We start from the raw sequence: 23289 nt of genomic DNA on the forward strand, positions 1-23289 counted from the left end.
GTCGTCGCGCCTTCGCTGTTCCTGTTTGCCTTCAGAGTAGGCATGCACCCAAGGGGAGCCAAGAGTGAGCTCGGAGGGGAGGACCGCCTCAGCGCCGTACACGAGGAAGAATGGCGTCTCCCCGGTGGTGCGGCTTGGCATGGTTCGATTGGTCAATAGCACAGCAGGTAGCTCGTCGATCCACCCTTTCCCGTGCTTTGCGAGCACGTCGTAGGTCCGGGTTTTGAGCCCCTTGAGTTTCTCAGCATCGGCACGCTCGACCTGCCCATTGCTCTGAGGATGAGCGACAGAGGTGAAGCAGAGCTTGATGCCGAGGTCCTCGCAGTAGTCCCCAAACAGGGCACTTGTAAACTGAGTGCCATTATCGGTGATGATCCTGTTCAGGATGCCAAAGCGATTTGTGATACCATGGATGAACTGGAGCACCGTGTTCTTGGTAACCTTGATGACTGGAACTGCCTCCGGTCACTTGGTGAATTTGTCGATGGCGACGTAGAGGTACTCATAGTCCTCGATTGCTCGGGGGAATGGACCCAGGATGTCCAGCCCCCAGACCGCAAATGGCCATGACAAGGGGATGGTGTGAAGAGCCTGAGCTGGCTGGTGAATCTGCTTTGCAAGGAATTGGCATGCCCTGCAGCGCTGAACCAACACGGAAGCGTCTTGGAGAGCTGTAGGCCAGTAGAAACCTTATCGGAAGGCCTTCCCGACCAGCGTGTGGAACGATGCATGGCCACCGCACTCGCCCTCTTGGATCTCAGTGAGAAGCTCACCGCCTTCTGCCTGGGTGATGCATTTCAGGAGGACACCGTCCGTGCCGCGCCGGTAGAGACCCCCATCTACTATGGCATAGCGTTTGGATTGTCGTGCAATCCTCTCGGCAGAGGCATCATCCCCGGGAAGGAAATTTTCTTTCAAGTACCCTCGGATCTCGTCGATCCACGAGGCATCTTGAGAACCGCCGGCAAGCGCAGCGCACTAGCCGGGTGGTAGCACCCTGACGGGGCTCCCCACTGAGGGCGTCGCCTGGGTCCCCTCAGCTAGGCTCGAGGGTTCCCCTTCATCCTGGTCGGCAGGCAGGACGGAAGGCCGTGTGAGCCTTTCTTCAAAGGCTCCGGCAGGGACACGCGCACGGGAAGAAGCCAGGCAAGAGAAGTCATCGACCAGAGCGTTGTCGCAGCGAGATATGTACCGCAGCTCCAGGCCGTCGAAGTGCCTCTCCAGCCTCCTAACTTCCGCCACATACGCCGTCATTTGAGGATCCGTGTACTGGTACTCCTTGGACACTTGGTTGACCACTAGCTGGGAGTCTCCTTTGACCAGTAGGCGACTAATCCCAAGGCCCACCGTGGCTCGGAGGCCAGCGATGAGGCCCTCATACTCCGCCATGTTATTGGTTGCTCGGAACTGCAGCTGCACGACGTACCAGAGTTCTTCACCCGTTGGGGAGGTGAGAACCACTTCGACCCCCGCGCCTTTCAACGTGAGGGATCCGTCGAAGTGCATAACCCCATACCCGGGCGCATCGTAACCAGGATATGTGGAAATCTCTTCTCGGTCAATCTCGGGGACGGGCATCCACTCCGCCACAAAGTCAGAGAGCACCTGGCTTTTGATCGCCTGACAGCTGACAAAGTGCAAATCGAACTCCGCCAGCTCCACTGCCCACTTGAGATGCGCCCAGTACCTTCTCGGTTCCGGAGGATTGGCCCCACCAGATACGTAGTAACCACCAAGACCTTGTGTGTGTGGAAGTAATGGCGTAGCTTCCGGGAAGCGACGAGCACGACATAGAGCAGCTTCTGGGCTTGGGGTTACCTTGTCTTGGCGTCTCGGAGGACTTCACTGACGAAGTACACCGGTCGCTGTACATGGCGGGCCCGGACTGCGGCTTCACCCGAGGGCTTATCACAACCCCCCAGCTCAGCGGCGTGGTCGAGGCTGGCCGAGTGCTTGGGCTCGACTCCCTGGTCGGGAGGAGCTAAGTTCTTGGGCTCGACTCCCTGCTCGGGAGGAGCCGCAAGAACTGGAGACTGCTCAGGGGTGGCCGGGAGCTGGGACCCAGCACCTTACCCCGAGCACTCATCACGCTCCACCACCAGTACCATGCTCACAACCTGAGGTGTGGCCAAGATGTAGAGCAGTAGAGGTTCGCCCTCGGAGGGGGCCACCAGTATGGGCGGTGAGGTGAGATACTTCTTCAAGTCGCGAAAGGCCTGCTTAGCCTCCGGCGTCCAGTCGAAGCGACCGGTCTTCTTTAGGAGTTTGAAGAGGGGGAGTCCCGGCTCCCCGAGCTTGGTGATGAAGCGCCCGAGAGCCGCCATGCAGCCGGTGAGGTGCTGAACTTCCTTGAGTCGAGCCGGGGGTCGCATCTGCTCGATGGCCCAGATCTTCTCTGGGTTGGCCTCAATTCCTCGGCTAGAGACCAAGAAACCGAGGAGCTTACCCACAGGCACTCCGAAGACACACTTCTCGGGGTTGAGCTTCAAGCGGGTAGTGCAGAGACTGTTGAAAGTCTCGGCCAAACCTTCCAGCAAGGTGGCGCGGTCTCAGGATTTAACAACGAGATCGTTGATGTAATCCTCGACATTGTAGCCAACCTGCGAATCAAGGGTAATGTGCACGGCACGCTGGAAAGATGACCCAGCGTTGCGCAAACCAAATGGCATTGACACATAACAATAAGTCCCCACCGGAATGGTAAAAGATGTTTTTTCTTCATCCTCTATGGCCATGCGAATTTGGTGATAACCAGAGTTTGCATCTAAAAAACATAAAAGGTCGCACCCCGCGGTTGCATCTACAATCTGATCTATGCGGGGTAAAGGAAAAGGATCTTTTGGGCAAGCCTTGTCTAAGTCGGTGTAGTCGACGCACATGCGGAGCTTGCCGTTGGCCTTCGGGACGATGACTGGGTTCGCCAACCACTCAGGGTGGAGGACTTCTCGGATGAAGCCGGCGTCAAGGAGCTTACTTACTTGCTCCCGGATGAACTCCTGGCACTCAGGTGCCTGCCGCCGGACTTTCTGTCTCACCGGCTGTGCGTCCAGGCGCACAGCAAGGTGGTGCTCGATCACCTCCCTAGAGATCCCGGGCAGATCGGACGGCTGCCATGCAAACACATCGACGTTAGCCCGGAGGAAGGCGATGAGCGCGCTTTCCTATTTTCCACCCAGGTCACTGCCAATTCGGACGACCTGGGAAGCGTCATCGCCCACCACGACCTCCTTCGTAGGAATGGAGGAGTCGGCAACGAGTCAGGGTTTGGATGAAGAAGGTCCTGGGCCCCCTGGGTAACCTTCATCCTAGGCCCGAGCTGAGACCAAGGCCGAGTATAGCTGCTTAGCGCAGGAGACGGCGCTGCCAGTCTCGGCGGGTACGGAGATGTGGCCTGTAGGGCCCGGCGTCTTGAATGTGAGGTACGCATAGTGGGTGACCACCATGAACCGAGCGAGCGCCGAGCGCCCGAGGATGGCATTGTAGGGGAGGGGGACTTCCGCGACATCGAAGCTGACATTCTCCGTCCAGAAGTTATCCTGGCTCTCGAATGTCACAGGCAACTCGACCTGCCCGAGGGGCAGGGTGTGCCCGGGTGTCACCCCGTAGAAGGGGAGCGACGGCTTTAGGCCTCCCAGGAGAGGAGGTTTAGGCCTGCACCCCCGTCGACCAGGACTCTGCTGACCTTTACATTGCAGATGGTGGGGGACACTACCAGGGGTAGTCGCCCCATGCCTGCAGTACTTGCGGGGTGGTCAGCCAGGCTAAACGTGATCGGGGAGTCCGACCACTTTAGGGGCCTTGCAGCCTCCGTGCTCGGGGTCACCGAGCACACCTCGCGTTGCATAGTTTTTACGTAGCGGCGGGAGGAGGGTGTGTACGCGCCTCCGTTGATGAAGGCGACGGTGTGCTCAGGCTCCTGGAAGCCGAGCTCTTGGTTATCAGGGGCGGCTCTGTCATCGTCGCCCCTGCAGGGCTCTTCGTGGTCCCTCTGGCGCCGTTCGATGAGGCCTTTGACCGTGCGGCACTTCGTGAGGTCATGCCACTCAGTCTGGTGGATCTGGCTCCACTTCCCTGGCTCGGGCCTCACAGAAGCGGGGGCCCTTGCGAGAGCCGGAGCCCTGGCGGGAGCCGAACCCCTTGCGGGTGCGGGCCTTCTGTCGGTGGCCGCCTGGTGCGCTGGTTGGCGGTCATGCTCCTCGGCTGGCCTACGGGCAGGGCCCTGAGCCGGCACAACAGGGACAGCCTCGCACCTCCTTCTCTTTTTCTTTTCCCGCGTGTCGGTGCGGGAAGGACCTGGTTGGTCGGCAGCGGGCTGCTCAGGGCGCGGAATGTGCCACGCCTGAGCCTCCGCCGCCTTGGCACACTTGTCGGCCAATGCGAAGAGTTCCGTGGTGGTTTCAACTTCGTGCGTGCCCAACTTTACGAGCATCCGCTCATCACGGACACCCTGCCGGAATGCGACGATAATGGTGTGAGGGGTTATCCGCGGGATGGTGTTGCGGACCTGGATGAAGCGCTGTATGAAGCACCGCAACATCTCCCCCTCCTGTTGTTTGACGGCGTGAAGGTCGCACTCCAGGCCAGGGTGCGTGAATGTGCCCTGAAAGTTTTCCACGAACTAGTGGCAGAGGTCATCCCAGGAGCCGATGGATCCCGGGGGTATGTTCATAAGCCAAGAATGGGTAGAGCCCCTCAAGGCTACATGGAAATAATTAGCCATCACCTTTTCACTGCCACCAGCCGCTTGGACACCGGTGGTGTAGATTTGGAGGAACTCGACGAGGTCGATGGACCCATCGTACTTCTCCGGCAGTTCTGGTCGGAACTTGGTGGGCCAGTTGACCCGACGGAGCTCACTGGTGAAGGCGCGGCAGCCTGTGTCGTACCCTGCTGCGCGGGCAGCACCCTTGGTCGGTGAACGCCGGCGAGCCGGGGAGCCCCGGCGGTCATAGGCCGGCATGGAGGAGGCTTGGTCCTCAGCTTTGGCCTCATGCCGGGATTCCCGTTGGCGCTCAAGGGTGACGCGCGCATCTTCGATGGTCCTCCGCTCATTGAGATGCTAGCGGAGGTCCTGAGCTCCGGTAGTGGCCAGGGGGGCGGCACTCCGCTTGGAGGCCCCTGGCCGGTTCGGCTGCCACCTGAGGATGGACTGGCCTTGGTTGCGCCGCGGTGGTTGGTAGCCCGGGAGCTTTTGGCCAACACCCAACGGTGAGCCGTGCCCACCAGGGCAGCCACCTCCTGGAGCCGGCGGCCTTCTGGGGTTTCCCCCGCCGCCTGGACTGGTGGGTGCCTGAGGAGAGCTTGCGCCGCGAGCAGCGCGCTCCCAGGACTGGCATCACCGAAGGCGAGCCCGCGCCGTAATGGCGCCCGGCGCTGTCCATACGTGGACCTCGCGGCAGGAGTTTTTGTCGCTTGCAACGGCGGTGGCGGTGCGCTTGCAACGGTGGTGGCGGCCCTGCTGGGCCCAGCGCCATGGCCCCCATGAGAGGGGAGCGCCGTGCGGGCGGACCGTGGCTGCTGCTGAGGAGCAGCAGCGACTGGGGCCTCCTGTGCGAGGGGCTCCATTTCTTCGCTGGAGCTGGAGCTGGTGCGTCGGAGATGATGGCCACCTGCCATTTTTTTTGCAGGAAAACAAAACAAATTCAGGGATGCAACACCCCTACCTGGCGCACCAGCTGTCGAAGGGTGAACTCCTCAAGTGGGGATCCGGAGGGACCCCCTTTGAGATTCGACCGGGGGGATGATTTTGAATGTGTTTTGCGAGTGAAATAAATGGGTGTAAATGCGATGCAGGTGGGATGGAAGGATCGAATGCAGAGTGCAGTAAATGCTCAGGAGGTTTTTAGACAGGTTCAGGCCGCATTGAGTGTAACACCCTACTCCTGTATGTATGCTATAAATGCTCGGAGAATGTCTCTCAGAGATGTCAATGGTTACAAGAATATTTGTCTAGCCTAGAGCTTCGGGCTCCTTGTTCTTCGGCGATCATAGCTTCTGCGCTTGTCCTGGACCTCTATCTTCTTCCTCAGCTTCCTCCTTGTCTGAGAAAATCCCGCCCTTCTCCGGGGAGCCTGCCCCGCCTTAAATATTCGTCAGGCGGTAGCGTGCCCAGAAAGGGAGGGCATGAGTTCCAAGGCGCCATAAATGGACAGCAGCCATCATGGGCTGTTGCGCGAAGTGACAGGGAGGGTTGAAAACGTGCCCCCGTCTGGTCTTATTCGTCATGAAGCCGTTCTGCAATGGGCGCCGCGGAGAGGGCCCATCGGCAACCACTGAACGGCCCGGCGTGCCCGCTCGGTCTTGTACACCTGACACAGCAGGGCGGCAGGCGGGGTACCTTGGGCTTCGCAATGGTATCCCGAGGCGCGCTGGATGTCCCGCGATGGGACCCGTGCATTAAATGTCCCCGCGCCTCCCTGCTAGTCCGTAGCAGGGACTGACAGCAAGCGTGGAGGAGCAGTTGGAAGTGACAGGCCATACGCCCTCTTAAATGCGGCATCGGGCCTTTCACTGGTTGACACCTCACCACTGGACCTCTGTGGGGGCCATCGGCGAAGGACTTCTGAGGCCGTTGGCGAACGGAGTGCTCAGGGGTCACTGTCCACGGCCCCGAGCAATCTCTCCCGGAACTGGTTGTTCAGGTCCTCAGGGAACCGAGTACTCGGGGGCCACTGTTCACGGCCCCGAGCACTCTCTCTCAGAACTGACTTCCTTGGGTCCTCGGGGTACTCGGGTGCTCGGGGGCCACTGCTCGCAGCCCCGAGCACCCCCTTCCTGGTACTTGGCTTCTCTGGTCGTCGGGGGACTTGAGTGCTCGGGGGCCACTGTTCACAGCCTCGAGCACTCTCTTCCCGGCATTTGGTCTTCTCGGGTTATCGGAGAACTCGGGTGCTCGGGTACCACTGTTCATGGCCCCGAGCACCCTCTCCCGGGACTTAGTCTTCTCGCACCTCGGGGAGATGATCCCCACGGGAGGGTGCCACGTGGCAACCTGCTGATCTGGCCTCGGGACTCGAGGACCCCTGGTTGTTGTGTCACCGACAACAGCCCCTAGGCCCGTTGACAGGCTATGGCCCAGAGACTGTGGATGGGGCCTTCGTCTTCATCGAGGCCGATCCCAGCACCGACACCACGTGGCGTGTCTTCAGGCGCTGGTCTCTCAGGCCCAGGCTTCTGGTACGGCCCAGCGGGGAGCCGAACGGACGCGCATCCAGCCGACTCCCGAGGAGCGTGATAACGAGGCAGGCGGCGCGCGTGGCAACCATGCAGATCGAGGGTAGTGCGCCTGACAACCGCGCAGATCGAAGGAGATTCGCCTGGCGCCCACGCCGATCGAGGAAATTCATCTCGCCGAATGCGCCGTGGCAGGCATCGTTTGAAATCCATAGGATATAAAAGGAAGAGGGGAGCGAACCGTTGCCCCTTTACACCATCCTTGCGATCAAGCCTCTTGCCTTCTTCTTCTTCCTTGTGCTCGAGAGCTCTCGCCCTCCATTTGGCCCGTGGCGCACTCTCTTCCCCCACCGTTCCAGCACACTCCCCACTCGGAAACAATGCCGAGTGCAGGAAGTAGCCACCGTGACAAGGGGCCTGACAGCATACTGCCGGAGTCGAGGATTGTCAACGAGGAGGGGGCGGAGAAGGTGCGCAAGCTGATGGTGCCCGACGGCCAGCGGGAGGCGTCGGTGGTGACGCTGGCGAGCTTCCCACCCGTCATGGACCGACTGGAGCGCATCATCGTCTTCGTCTCCTTCGTAGCGGCTGGGTTGGTGCCGCCATTCTCGACATTCTTCCTCCAGATCCTCGACACGTTCGGGATCCAGCTAGCGCACCTGAGTCCAAACTCGGTGGTCATCTTGGCCATCTTCGTGCACTTCTACGAGATGTTCATGGGGGTGCCACCGTCGGTGGCGCTGTTCTGTAACTTCTTCGTCCTGCGGCCGGCCGGGAAGAAGCGAGGCTCCTCCACCGCGGACATCACCGGCTGCTGCAACTTCCGGCTGCAGGACGGGCTGGCGGAGCTGTACATCCTGCAGACGCTACAGAGCGAGTGGGACGACTGGCAGTGCGACTGGGTCTACGTCGACGTCAGCCCCCACGACCGCCTTGCGTTGCTAGAGGCAGTGGCAGAGCCCCACAGGTCGATCTGGGAGGCGGCTCCGGCGGAGGACGAGCGGATGCGGCCAGTACTGAACCGAATCGGTGACCTGCGCTAGGCGGGGCTAACTTCGGTGACTGGGTCATGTTAAAGCCTGGCTACAAAGATATAGAATTCCAATACTCAAGACGGGGAAAGTAATGCATCAATATAGGTTCTACCTATACCAAACCCAACAACAACTCGAACTTATGCATAACATACATAAAGTATATTTATAAATTTATATCATACAAGATCCAAAGTATTAGGTGAAGTATGCTTAGATAGTTGTCTTGCTGCCTAGGTGACCGCCTAATGCTACCCATGCAACACTCGTAGAATTCCGGTAGATCGGCGTCGCCTTCAACTACGGTCGTGACATGCTCTGGTTCTTCGTTCACTAAAGAAGAATGTGTGCAATGATGAGCATGAATGAAATGCACAATGTATGCTACAACATGCATAACAACAAGCTAAAGGAGTAAGACATACAGAGGAATAACGAAACTTGCAATCTAAACAATGCCGAAAAAGTAACAAGAGGCCGGAGACTCCGGGTTGAACTCGGAGACTCTGGGTTCCAGAACCTCTAGGCTATCCTCCGAACTGGGGTCTCGCTTAGCCATTTTTTGATTAACCCAAAACCTCCAAGTGAGTCCAGATACTCTGGGTCAGGCCGAACATTCCGGGTGAGGCTCCAAGTGGGGCTTTGTGCTAACTCCAAACGAATCTACCCGGACTCTCCGGGTTCTGGCCGAGTTGAGTTCTAAAGTGTTTTTCTTCAGTTGATTCCACTCGCATGTTAAATCTATGCTACACAAACATGTATATGCACTATACAAAGGGTTCTAGACTTAAATTACACACTAACTCCGCATGAATTTTGAATACAATTTGATTTGTTTTCACTGGGCTGCCCGGACTATCCGGGTTGTCCAGAGAGGTTTGTTCAAGGTGGAGAACTCCGCCGATTCGATTTACGAGCCTCTCAAAGCCAAAGGGAAACATGTTTGGGGACAGTTCATAGAGTCTAGAACTGCCTCACCAACCTAGCAACACGATTCCTAACTCAAATCTCACCAAATCCTTATTTTAGCTCCAAAGCTCAATAATTCAAGAACTCACAATTTTAGCTCTACACTCAAAATTGACCAACCAAATCATGCATTCTTGGCATGGGAAGCCTAAGGGACTTACCCACGGTGCTTGTGGAGGTTTGTGACAATCGGGGGATGGAGGAAACACTCAAAGAGAGGAAGAACGCCGGTGCTCCTCATTCTTCAACCAAGAACACCAAAATGTGTCAAAACTAGCTCAAATCTTTTGGAAAAACAAAAATAAATTAGATGGATGGGTAGCTTATGAGCTCGTGATCGCGTGAGTACCACATACATACCTCAAAGCCTTCTCTTGAGGTCAAATTTTGCGGAGAGGGAGAGAGTACTTGAGAGAGGGGGAAGAGAGGGAGCTCACAGCTCCTTGGGCCGGTTGAGAGCACGGGAGTGAGAGAGAGGGGGTGGGTGCTGCTACCCATGAGCGATCTATCACGTTGTATGTTAGCCTATAGCCATCTATCGCGTTGTAGTCAAGATCAGCTCGAAGGTACTTGTCAAAAGCCCTACATAAAGAGGGATCGATTAGAGAATATTTGAATGTTTGAAAAGTTAAATATGTAAACTAAGTTAGGAAGAACTTATGCATCGAGGAGTCCTTTTACAGCACTGTAATCACGCTCTCTAGGTTTGCCTTTTGATCCTACTTCTATTGATGAGTCGAGGTACCACACCAAGTTCCACTTGAGGCAAATGAACAGAAAGATCCAATGACCACCTTTGTTGTGGGCACCCAACAGGTACTCCATTTTGGAATGATTTTGCATTACTTTGGCCACATAGTCCACAACATAGTTGGGGTGAAGTTAGATATCCAAGATTGTAATATTCTTAGGGCCAAGAAATCCGAGGGGCTCCTTGTTCTTTCTTGTTTCTTTGATCAAATGCCTACGGATAAGAATATAGTTAGATTCAAGAATTAGTGGTATTAATTAATGAATGCCCAGTTTCAAAGGACTTACAATATGAAGATCTGTAGTAACGATACACCCATGGCATCAAGGTTGAAGAGGTCGTATAAGTCATTGAAACCCACAAGGAAGTAGCCGTCATCTTTTAAGAAGTGCCGTCGTTTGTACTGTACGACTATGGCTTGAGCATTGGTGTCTCTAGAAGTCGGTGTGTAGTAATTATGCAGGTTGGACACATGCTTGTCCCGCTCTTGTTAGGTCATCTACCATCAGCAAGAGCTTCCCATATTTGAATTTTTTGTGGGCACTAGTCCATGCTTCTCTAATATACATGCACTTCTTCATCGATACAATGGCCTTCGACCTCTTTGGCATGTGCTTCTTAGAGCCTTTCTTCTCGGCCTCCTTCTCCTTCCTCTGGGCACTTTAGAGGAGACGACTTGAAGCTAGAAGCGATGTTGCTAGATGTGGAGGAGAAGGCAGTGAAGCCGACTTCTCTTGAGGAGGAGAAGGCAATGAACTCTGAAAGTTAGGGGCGCGGTGGTGGTGCACTTGAAGCTCGTCCAGACTGGGATGCACTGGAGATGATGATATCGCCCCTCTTTCACTGGATCCTTTGCCAAAGAGCTTCACCTAGAGTTGTGACTTCATCATTGGGGGGAGCTCCAACATATGATCGGTGGCATTGCTATGTACCATGTCCACCATAACCACAGTATAGCCAGCACATATCAGGACCGTATGTAAGATACAGACGTCTAGAAGCACGTGGCCCCTTGCAACCTTGTTGAGATGCCCATCAAGCTTGATTACAAGGCTACATGGCATGGGCCCTTCTAGTAGGTCATAATATCAGGTTCAGTCACGACAACAACTACTTGTTGATCGACCTCCTTGGAGGCACAACTACTCTTCCCTGTAGTTCTGGGGCTAGCTTCCGTTGGGATGGTAATATCTATTCCTTGTGTTGCAAGTGTTTGCATGATGTTTGCATAAACAATCTGGGGTGATGTCCTATGTCATTGCATCAACGTCCACTACACACGACCTTTTTCTCTTCTTGTACATTCTGAGGTCTTCGAGAAAGCCGTATTTCCAGCCCTAGGAATTTGATACACCTCGCACTCGACCAGGGTGCATCGGGTTTCTCAGCGCCACTGAGAGAACATCATGTTCCCTGATCCAAGTGAAAGAACCTTGGCTAGCTTTGACTACCTTTTCTTTTACTTTTTTTTGTGACTGACTGGGTTTCGCTATTTCTAAATGCAACTTCTCCACTTTCAGACAACTCATCCCTTGCACGCAAATATGACCACGATCGTCCCAGAAATTGCAACCAAGGATTCTCGCAGCCTTCTTTGTCTAACTTTTCATCCTCTGCCTACCATTTCACCCTTTTCCTGACGTAATTAGTTGCGCCGATCCTATGGTTGTGTTTGTTCCTAGTACAAAGCTGCTTCTTCTCCTCACTCTCATTTTTGAAGTGCTGTGACTTCTTCATCTGCACAAAAGCATCTCAATCTTTCTCTTTCAAGTTCTTGTAGCTCTCGAAGGGTGCTACCCCTTTAGCTAAGAACCAATTAACAAGCTTGCTCTTAAAGCTTCGGTAAAGTTTTACGATCGCTTTTGTTGCTGCATTGACCTCGGTAATCATTTGACGCTCACTCATGTTTCCAGGGTACTCTAGATACTCCTTGACGACATTATCGAACAAGTCCCTCTTAGCTTAGTAACTGAAGTCATCGAATTTAGTCGTTATTGGCACCCTCTCCCGAGCAATGGGCCTTGCGACCCTTCAAAATCTATGCAAGGCCTTTTGTAGGACCGAGATAGGAGACTAGAGGGGGAGGATAGGCGTCTTACAATTTTTTTGCGAAAAAGATGGCCTACTCGTTGTTCACCCAATGCCGCTCAAAAATGTACAAACGGAAACATAAACTTTAGAGAGACAAAGCGAGAAAGAAGGGTCCAAGACAATATGACTCCACTGAGGCAATATGACCCATAGGCTCTATTCAATACCATTCCATGTGTCTTTGTGCACAAAAGATTGAAACTTGAATGAAACAGAGCAAAAAGACTGTCACCGAAAGAAACAACTCTCCAAGTTGATGATCTAGAGGCAAGGGGATTCAAGACCCTCTCAAATACATGAGCATATGAACGTTTATGCCTCTCGCAACAAGAAGAACTACTTCGCAAAGATAGAAAAAACTACATCTCAAAAAGAAAAAGAAAATCACAACTGAGAAAGGAAAACTTGTAAACTTGCAAGGGAACCAAAAGAAGGAGACTAGAAGGAGATGAAGACAAGCTCTTGCAAGAAAATAAACTTTTTAAGTACAGAGGCCAGCCCTATTTTTGGCAGATTGCAAAGTTATTTCTCTCACAAATAGCTCTAGCCTATTACAAAGACTAAGTCTATGCTCTCCTCTCATCCAAAATCTATCACTAGGCTCTCAAATGGCTGGCTCACCCTCTCTCTACAAGCCTACCCCTCTATTTATAGGCCTAGAGAGGTGCCTTGACCCTTAAGTTTCATGTTCCTAAAATACCTCTAACCGGTAATGCACTCCTACCTACCAAACCACTTAACCCTAGTACACTTTTTAATGCGTAACTAGCCACCACTTGCTTGGCCTCAAGCAGGTGCTCCGATGTCGACGTGTGTACTCTATATTTCGATCTTAACCACTGGCAAGTCTAGGAGGGAATAGGTAAAATTGCGATCTTGACCATTGACGCGTGTACTCCATCTTGCGATCTTGACCATCTGGCAATCCAATAATAAAATTCATTCCAATCTCCTCCCACTTCTAGGAGGGAATAGGTAAAGGCTAGAGCGTATAGGCTGGCTTGAGATGTTCGGCCTTCACCCTCGGCAAACATCACACTCAGCAAAATATCGAGTGATCTCCTGCTTCATGTGAGTCCACCAAAATCTAGGCTTGAGGCCTTGGTACATCTTAGTACTCCCCGAATGAATGGATAGCAAAGAGTCATGAGCTTCATCCAGAATTTTCTTTCTCAATGCGTCGAATCTCAGAACCACTAGCCAGTTCTCAAACCACAAGACACCTTGATCCTCAAAGAAACAGATAGCCTTTCCTTCCTTTATTTTGTCTTGAATTTGGGACATGCCCTTGTCATCCTTTTGAGCTGCTTTGATGTCATCCAGGAGGGTGGATTTGATCTCCAAATTTGCAAGAAATCTCTCCGGAACCATCTTGAGTCCAAGCCATCAGAAATCATCACAAAGTGTGGTGAGCCTGGGCTGGAGTGAGACGCAATTGCATCGAGCCTTTCGACTCAGTGGATTGGCGACCACATTCGCCTTGCCGGGATGATAATGCACTTCTAGCTCATAATCATTGATCAACTCGAGACATCTTTGCTGTCTCATGTTTAGATAGGCTTGAGTGGAGATGTATTTGAGACTTTTGTGATCCGTATAGATACATCACAAATTTCCTAGCAGATAGTGGCACAAAATCTTTAGAGCGTGCATGACTGCCACAAGCTCCAAGTCATGAGTTAGAAAGATCTCCTCATGGCGCTTCAACTGACGTGAGGCATAAGCCACAACTCTGGCCTCTTACATAAGGACACATCTGAGGCCTATGCGGGAGGCATTACAATAGACGTTGAAACCTTTGTCCACTTTAGGTTGAGCGAGAACAGGAGCGGTCGTGAGCAGTTTCTTCAAGGTTTGGAAAGCTGACTCACATTCACTCGACCACTCAAACATACTCCCTTTCTTCAATAGCTTAGTCATTGGCTTGGTAATCTTGGAGAAATTCTTGATGAACCGGCGGTAATAGCCCACAAGTTCGATAAAACTCCGGATATCAGTAACATTCTTGGGTTGAACCCAATTGAGAACCTCCTGCACCTTGCTCGGGTCAACTGCGACACCATTTTCAGACAACACAAGACCCAGGAAAGCGACTTCCCTAAGCTAGAACTCGCCGCACTTGCTGAACTTGACATATAGTTGGTGATCTCGAAGGCAGCCAAGTACAACATGGAGCTACATGCTGTTCCTCAGCCTTGGAGTAAATAAGAATGTCGTCGATGAAAACCACTACAAACATGTCAAGTTCCTCCATAAACACAGTGTTCATCAAGTACATGAAGAATGCCGGCACATTCATCAAGTCGAAGGACATGACAGTGAACTCATAAAGCCCGTAGCGGGTAGAGAAAGCTTTCTTTGGAATATCCTCTGGTCGGATCTTGATTTGATGATAGCCCAGTCTCAAGTCAATCTTTGAGAAAACCTAGGCACTGGTTAACTGATCAAACAGATTATCGATCCTGGGAGGCGGATACTTATTCTTGATCATGACCTCATTCAGCGGACGGTAATCAACACACATCCTCATAGTACCATCCTTTTTCTTCACAAAGAGTGCCGGGCATCACCAAGGTGAGGAGCTCGGGTGAATGAAACCCTTTGAAAGAAACTCTTGAATTTATTTCTTCAACTCGACTAACTCATTTGGTGACATCTTATTAAACTTCTTCGAAATTGGGCCCATTCTGGTAAAAGATCAATTGAGAATTCTACCACTCGGTCACGCGGTATTCTTGGCAACTCTTCTAGGAAGACATCAGGAAATTCACAAACAACCAGAATACTCATAAGATCCATGGCTGAGATGACTTTCAGGGCATAAAAGCAAGGAGGGATCTTTGTAAGCTTTAAATGGACTTGGGTGCCAGGCATGGCATTAAGAGTGACAGTCCTACAAGCATAATCAATAACGACATTATTTTTGGCAAGCCAATTCATTCCCAATGTGACATCCACTCCTCTAGTATCCAGCAGGATCAAGTTTGAAGAAACTAAACTCCCTCAATTAGAATCTCAGCCAAAGGAAAGACACGGTTGGTTCTCAACAATGAACCGGGTGCATCAATATGATCAGAGGAAGGTAAAATCTTGGTGACCATGCTGTGACTCGAGACGTAACTCTCTTTGACAAAACAATGAGATGCACTAGAATCAAAAAGCAAATTGCAGAGCATGAATTCACAAATAACATACCCATCAACACATTGTCTTCCTCATGAGCTTCCTCAGCGGTGGTGTAGCGCACTCGGCCATGCTTGGGGACGTGTGTAGCTTGGAATGCTTGCTGAGGGGGTTGAGCTGACAGTGACAGCCTTGGAGCAGTCACCACAGCTCCCAGCTTCGGATAAGGGCAATCATGCATATAATGTCCGACGCGCCCACAATTGTAGCATGGGTCGCTGGGGCCACCAGCCACACTCGCTTGAGAACCACTAGGTCTTGGAGGTTGTCCTTGCGGAATGGAGAAGGATGGACGTTGCATCATCCACATCGGCTGTGGAGCAGTCGAGGCTGAAACGTGAGATGAAGGGGGTTGACTCTCCGTCCATGCCCGTTGAGAGCCCTCACCCATGGAAGGTGACGGAACCCTCTTGCGCTTCTTCTCCTCTTGGTGATTCTTCATCTTGAAGTCCACCGTAAGAGAGGTTCTCACTAGCTTATTGAAGTCGACGAAATCATGTGCCGATAGCTAGTCTTGCATCTTGGAGTTGAAGCTGTTCACAAATTGGTATTGCCTCCGCTCATCAGTGTTGACCTCATCCTGAGCATACTATGCAAGGTGGTTGAACACCTGCACATACTCCATCACCGATCTTGAGGTCCATAAACTCCCACCTCTTGATCTCCATAAGGCCCTTAGGAATATGAAATTCACTAAATGCCTGGTGGAACTCCACCCAAGACACCCAATAATTGACAGGGTGCATGGCCAGAAAGATGGACCACAACGTGCCCGCTGCGCCTTGGAGCTGAAGGGTGGTGAAGAGCGCCTTCTCATGGTCCTCGCACCAAAACAGTGTGAGCTTCTTCTTGATGGTGTGAAGTCAATGATCAGCATCGAGAGGATCCTCAGCACTCGTGAAGGTAGGCAACTGAGTCTGTCAAAAATCCAAGAAGTCATCTCGGTGCCCGACCCCACCTCCTCCATGAGGGGCTGTGTTGCGCATGAGAGCCTTGAGGAGAGCTATCAGGGCTTGCCAGTTTTGCTCGATCTGCATCAGAACATCCACCATACTTAGCGATGGAGGTGGGTTATTCTCATTAGAACCTTCAGGAAGGTCTCCGAGATTTTGACAGGTTCTCATCCTGTTGTTCCGATTTAGTATAATAGAATTAGCCAGATATCATTTACCTAGACCCATAACACCGTGTATTTGGAAAAATACATGCATATGAGCTATAGCAAATGAAGGTGTGCTCGAATCATATCTACATGTTTCTTTCTTGAACGCACCTCTCCGCAACAAACATCAAGATCACATGCATTCATACATACAATAGTTTTGAACCATTACCTTTCGCGCTACCTTTTATTTCTTGCGCGAACGGTGTGAGTTACACAAGCACCATTTCATACCTTGTTGCCAACGTATTCATGTCTGGTACCTTCAACTTACAGAACGCACCATGTAATCGACACATGGGTAGACGACCATATCTAACATCTTATGGTGGATGTTCATACATTATTGCTAACATATTCACTTCTCGTACCATCACTATACGAGACACACTAGGCCCCTATCTCGCACTGGTTGAGCCCCCAATATTTATGGCCATCGGGATGTGTTCCTTGCCTTTTTCATCAATGTAACATCGTTCATGAAAAGGAACATCCCAACATGAAACTAAATGACATAAGGGCCGCACACAACAACGCATTACACTTAGGGGCATAATATGGCATGTTCATACATATTAATCATGAGGAGGCATAAAAGAAACTTTCGAGGGTTGTTTAGTGGATTTCACACTTTACTAACCCATGTTCTAAGTGTTTTTAGGTTACTTCATTAAACTAGGCTCTGATACTAGCTGTGAGAAACCGTCCAAATCATATTCTAGTTAATCACCAAGTCGATCATTTACATAATCATGACTTCAACGATTAACCAGAATATCATCCAAGTAGTTCCGGCACGTATTTTGTGCCCAAGATCGGAACACATGCCTTTCCAACATAAGCAATCATAACTAAGCTTAATAAAAAGCAAGTAATTAAATAATATTACAAGTTCTTAACCATTTACAAGATTAGCGATTTACAGGAAAAGAGATCTAGGAGGACACTAAAACTGACCAACTCCTAGCCAAAAGAGACACTAAACACCAGAAACAAAAGCTAAAGACAACAAAAGAAGGGTAAAGCCATATATCCTTAGGCTTCACCCCAAAAGCACCACCTCTGAGTAGTTACCTAGTCATTCCCGTGCTAGCATCAGTGGGCACGAAGTAGCCAAACACTGCCTCTTCCTCACCTGCAAAACCTGTAGAGCAGCTAAGTATGAAGGTACTCGCAAGACTTAATCCATATAGGGTACATATAAATAACACGACTCCAAGGATTATGCATTGGGACATTAGCAAGGAAAAAGGCCACAAGGTTGATTAAAATAAAGGCACCCACAACCTAGACACATATGTGTGAGAATCTCAACATAACAAACATACCTTTCCAAACCTGTAACTATCAACCTGCACATAAATGTAAATGGAACCATAGTAATACATCACTAGCTAGCCATCAACATTATCCAACATACCATCCATACCACCATCTCACATCATAACTCTACGACCGATGCAAATAGATAGAAGCATGCTCATGATTGAGAGCGTGGCAATTCAAATTATTTTTAGACCCTGCATGGGGTACTCCTTTACCTACACGACTCGAGGATCATACGACTCACGTGTCCAAAGGGTACTCGTGTCAACCTTTCCCAATAAGCCCCAACCATTTGATAATGCGCCGATAGGTGCGAGGGTCATCTAGAACTACTCCCAGAGCGAACTAGATATCCCTACAAGCCCGTCCGCTCACACCATTGACTCGCATGCCAAAAGTCCACATCTACAAAGGTATTCAGCTTACCTTTCCCATATGTGACATGTAATAAGTATAGAAAGTGTTAAAGCTAACTACACCGATGGACAGTGTTTAACCAATGCAAAGCTGTCTATGGTGCCCGGCTCCTCTCCCGAACTACCCCGAGGAACTCCTTCGGGCAGAAGACACCCCTAACACCATTCACATCTCGTCTCATCCTCACATCTCATCCAACCATCGACATCATAATCAACATTCGTGAACAATAAGTAAGCCCTAAGCTCGTGAACAATGGTTGCACCATCACTCGACTTCTACTGAGGACCCAGGCATTGCTAAGCATTTCGAATAACTTTCAAGTTAGACATCAACAACATTATCAAGGCTACTAATATATGGATCATCAAATAACCAAGCTAGGACAATGCATCACATACGTTCTACCCATATCGACATTGACTCATTGAACATGCAAACTTACATAAAGCATAATTTATCAATTTTATACTCGACAATTCAAATCAAAGGGTGCAATATCCTTAGATGCTTGCCTTGCTACTCTGGGGTTTACCTAATACTTCCTGCACAATACTCGCAAAACTCAAGAAGGTTGGCATTGCCTTCCCACGCTTGGATCGGTGGCACAACGCCCTCTAAACGAATCAAAATGCAATTCATAAACAAATGAATGACGAAAAAAGAGGAAAATGATGTATGCTTGAAGTATAATAGAGCGTTGAGCTTGAAAAACATTTGCAAAATACCACTAAGTGATTAGGGTTTTAAAGTTTGAAACCCCAAACAAGGTAACCTAAGTATACCTAGCTTTAACAGGCTAGAGGTCAAACCGACGTAGAGGTGGTGGTCTGACTGGCGGCTAGCAGAGAGTTTTGGCCTCTAATGATCTGACCGTAGGCAGGGTGACTGTTAGACCACCCACCAACGGTGAGACTGGCCCTAGTGGCAGTCAAGCTCTTGTATATCTTTTCAACATGGATTCTTCAGTCCCAACTAGCGGTCACACTGGCCCTAGCGGTGGTCAGACAGCCAGACCTTGTCGGCAGCGTCTTTACGAGGTCGCCAGTGAGGATTCCAACGAGACCTTTGACATCGAAGGGTACCAAAATTCTCTATGGGACTATTGGAGTATTTCTAAAGTGATTTGGACATTATTCACTGAGCTAAACTCAAGAATACCCTATGGATTGGATCTAGGCTAGGTTGAACTTAGGCCTGAATGACACGAGGGTCGAATAGAGCTCGGAAAGAATGGGTAAACAGTAGGGGATAGCTCACCTCAGCTTATGGAAGCTTTCTATTGGATTGGAATGCTTCGGGGAGGTTCTAATTCGAGGATCAGCTCCCGGAGTGGTGGTGAAGCTTTCGGTCAATGAACCGGTCTTCGGTGATGAAGAAGAAGGGGAAAACTTGGGGAAGTCCTCCGGGAAGCTTGTGGAAGTTCCCACCTCCGATTTCCAGCCTTCGAACATGATGAGTAGGGCTCTCTTTCTCTCTCTTGGGTTAAGTGGAGAGAGGAAGAGGGAGAGAAAAGTGAGAAGGAGTGAGCAAAAGAAAGTGATCGATCTACTTAACCCGAGCCTCTATGTGCTGGAGGTCAAGCCGCAAGATCAAGCGGTCAGACCAAGGGAAATCCACATGGTAGTGCACCTAGCTGTCAGACCGTGGGTGACACCGGTCCAACCGTGAGGGAGGTTCTTTTACTGAAATTTTTCTAAGTCTCCCCTCATCATCCTCCTTCTATTCTTTTCCTTGTCCAAGGTATGTAGGAATTCTCTAAAGTGCTCTAAACCATCTCTAAGGTGTTTGAGACATGTTTAACTAGTTTTTGATAGACAAACACGTGCAAGCACATGAGATGACGATTTTGCATGCCTAATTATGTAATTAGTATTTTAGGACGTGACATGCATGATTAGGGAAGGGGCTCTTGGGGTCTTCCATGCGCGCGTGTGAGGGGAAGGGGGCAGCGCACCCCCTCGCCGGCGTCCTCACCAGCACCCATTCCATGTTTTCCTAGATCTGGTGGTCCATCCTCCATCCTCGCCGGCTCGCTAGCTTCCCGATGGCGACCAAACATAGTTTAAGGAGGCACAGCCTCCATCCCGCCGGATTGGCTCTGGCCCCTCTCCGGCAGCTCCAAGGCGGCACAGGCGACACCATGGTGGTCCACGTGACCACCACACACATGGCCGGCTCGGTTCCGGCCCTTCTTTGGCGGCGTGCCCTACTTCCCGGCTCGGCTCCAGTCACTCTGCTGTGACACAGCCTCCCCTCATAAGCAGCAGCACAAGCAGCGGCTACAAGAGACGTGCGATTAGGATTGGCAACCCTAACTGCCGGCTCTGCCGGTTATATACGGCGCGGGGTGAAGGGGCCACCAGCCGGGCCTTGGGCCGAATGGCCTAACAGGCCAGAGCTCAATTTGTCTTGGCCCACAGGCCAAGAATTCCTGTGATCTGGCTATTTTTCATAAACCCCCTAGGTTTCTTCATAATTATAGCCCATTCTAATATTTACAATTAACCGTACTGTTAAATTATGTTATAGCCCATGGCTTTAACTATAATTATGTTCAGTACTATTTTATGTTGTATATATATGTTTCAAACCTTGTTTTATTTCGAAATTTGTTATGTCCCATGTGTTTGCCCTTGTGCATTCCCTATGACATATCATTGTGTTTACAACTTTGTTTTTGCAATTAAAATTCTATTTCTTGCAAAAATACTTTTTAATGCAAATTTAGTGATTACCTCTTCCACTTGATATTACACAATGTTCCAAACCTTTGCATATTGGCCATATAGTAGGTAGTACTTGAGTACTACTATGGGATCTATACTATGTCTACACATAGTGATTATCCTTAAAGGTGCGTACCCAATGTCAAATTTGGAACAAAGTTCTACACCTTTTCAGGTGATTACTTTAATTCATATCTCATATTGGCCATACACAAGGTAGTACCTAAATACTACTGTGGGATCTAGCTATGTTTAGAAAATAGTGACTATCCTCAACTTGTGTACCAAATTTGAATATGAATTAAATAAAGGTCTACACCATTTTGGTGATTACCTTTAAAGTGTCAACACAAGATTTGTATAACACAAGGTAGTGGGATTCATTACAGATTATGTCCTCCTACTGAAAGGTCTACACCAGTTCAGTGACTACCTTCAATGTGTTACCAACATAATTTGAGGTCTACATTATGTAATTCAAGTCTCAACTTGACTTCATAATTTTGAATTATTATAACATTACCATGATTCTTTAATTTACCCAATGTGTAATTTCATTCAATCATCGGTTAATTTGCAGGACAAAATGTCCAACATCGAGTTCGACAGACTCGAGTTAGATGGCAAAAACTATCTAATATGAGCAATGGACATGAAGATAAGTCTATCGTCCCACAGACTCATAACGGCGATTAATCCTCCTCAAGAGGGAGATCTGCCACTTCGAGATCAAATCAAGTATAGGGCTTTATACTACATAAGGCACCATCTTCATCTAGATTTAAAATATAAATACTTGATGGATGAAAATCCATATGATTTATGAAACTCGCTCAAAGAGCGATATGAATAGCAAAAGGTAGTCATACTGCCTGAAGCACAACACGAGTGGTCCAACATTCATCTCCAGGACTTTAAGTCCATTGGAGAATACAATTATGTTGTTCACAAGATCTACTCTAGGTTGCTATTTTGTGACAAAGCTCCCACAGGTGCAGAGAAAATTTAAAAAACATTATCTACAATACTTCCTGCGCATAGGGTATTGCAACAACAATACCGTGCTAGGAACTACCAGCACTATTTTGAATTAATTCACACTTTACTTTAGGCTAAAAAGGACGATGAACTTCTTTTGAAGAATCATCACCAATGCCTTACTGGCACTGCCCCTTTACCTGAAGTTAACTCTAATATTCAGAATACCAAGAAGTCCAAAGGTTGCAAGCGCCGCCCAAAGAACTTCAAAGGAAAGAAGAACCGCAACAAGAAGCAGAAATTCCATAGACACAACAAGGGGAAGGACATTTTCAAGAACAACGAAGACAAATATGACATTTGTCGTAAATTTGATTGCTATAGCCACACAACTAAGAAATGCCGCACCCCAAAATACTTGATTGATCTCTACCTTAAGTCCATTAGACAAAGCCGACCAGCTCAAGGTGAAAGATATGAAGCTCATTTCAATCTTCAACCTGACACCACTAGGATGGCAAGTTGTTCCCAAAGCGTTCATCCACAACCGAACAAAGACAACACTCTGCAGCAGCAAGAGGACCTTGAGAGTACAGACATCATGATCGTGGAATTTGCTTCCAGTGACTTATTTGAGACATCAATTAGTCTCCTAATTTTTTAGATATTGTTATATCTATGTCGTATATAGTATTGTAATAGTTTGTTGTCATCTTATACTATATTGTATATTCTAATAATGTATCAGCACAATGATACTTAATAAAGTTGTATATATTCTATATATCTATGAAGAATTTTACTTTAAATTCTCCATTTCTATATATAGATGTCTATGGGGGACAATCCGATGGAAGAGGAAATGTGCTTAGGGGATAGCTGTACCACTAACTCTATATTTAAGGAAACTAAATATTTTCAAACTCTTAAAAAGTGTAAAAAAAATATTTTGACAATCACTAGATGCGATGCTATGATTATTGGCTCTGGTCGTGCCATAATCACTCTCCCTATAGGTACACAAATAACAATCGATGATGCACTATTGTATCCCAATTCAATACGTACCCTACTAAGTTATAGAGATATCTATCAAAATAGTTTCCATATCAAAACCCATGATGACAACAAAGAGAAATATCTCCTCATTACCAAAAATAACGGATATGCCAAACAAATTCTAGAAAAAATTCCCTCTTTATCTTCAAGATTATACTATACATACGTCAAACTCGTATCACATGTTGCGTATAAGGTAACTTTTCAGAATGTTAACACATTCCAAATATGGCATGATCACCTTGGTCATGGCATAAATACTACCAAATTCCCACAATATTTAAATTTTGTGTGCACCGCATGTGCCATAGGGAAATTGATTTTAAGACCCTCTAATCTTAAAATCAAAGCTGAACCACTCAAATTCCTTATGCGCATTCAAGGCGATATATGTGGTCCTATCCAACCATTAACTGG

Source organism: Phragmites australis, chromosome 7 (assembly GCF_958298935.1).
Source record: "Phragmites australis chromosome 7, lpPhrAust1.1, whole genome shotgun sequence".
Taxonomy (NCBI): domain Eukaryota; kingdom Viridiplantae; phylum Streptophyta; class Magnoliopsida; order Poales; family Poaceae; genus Phragmites; species Phragmites australis.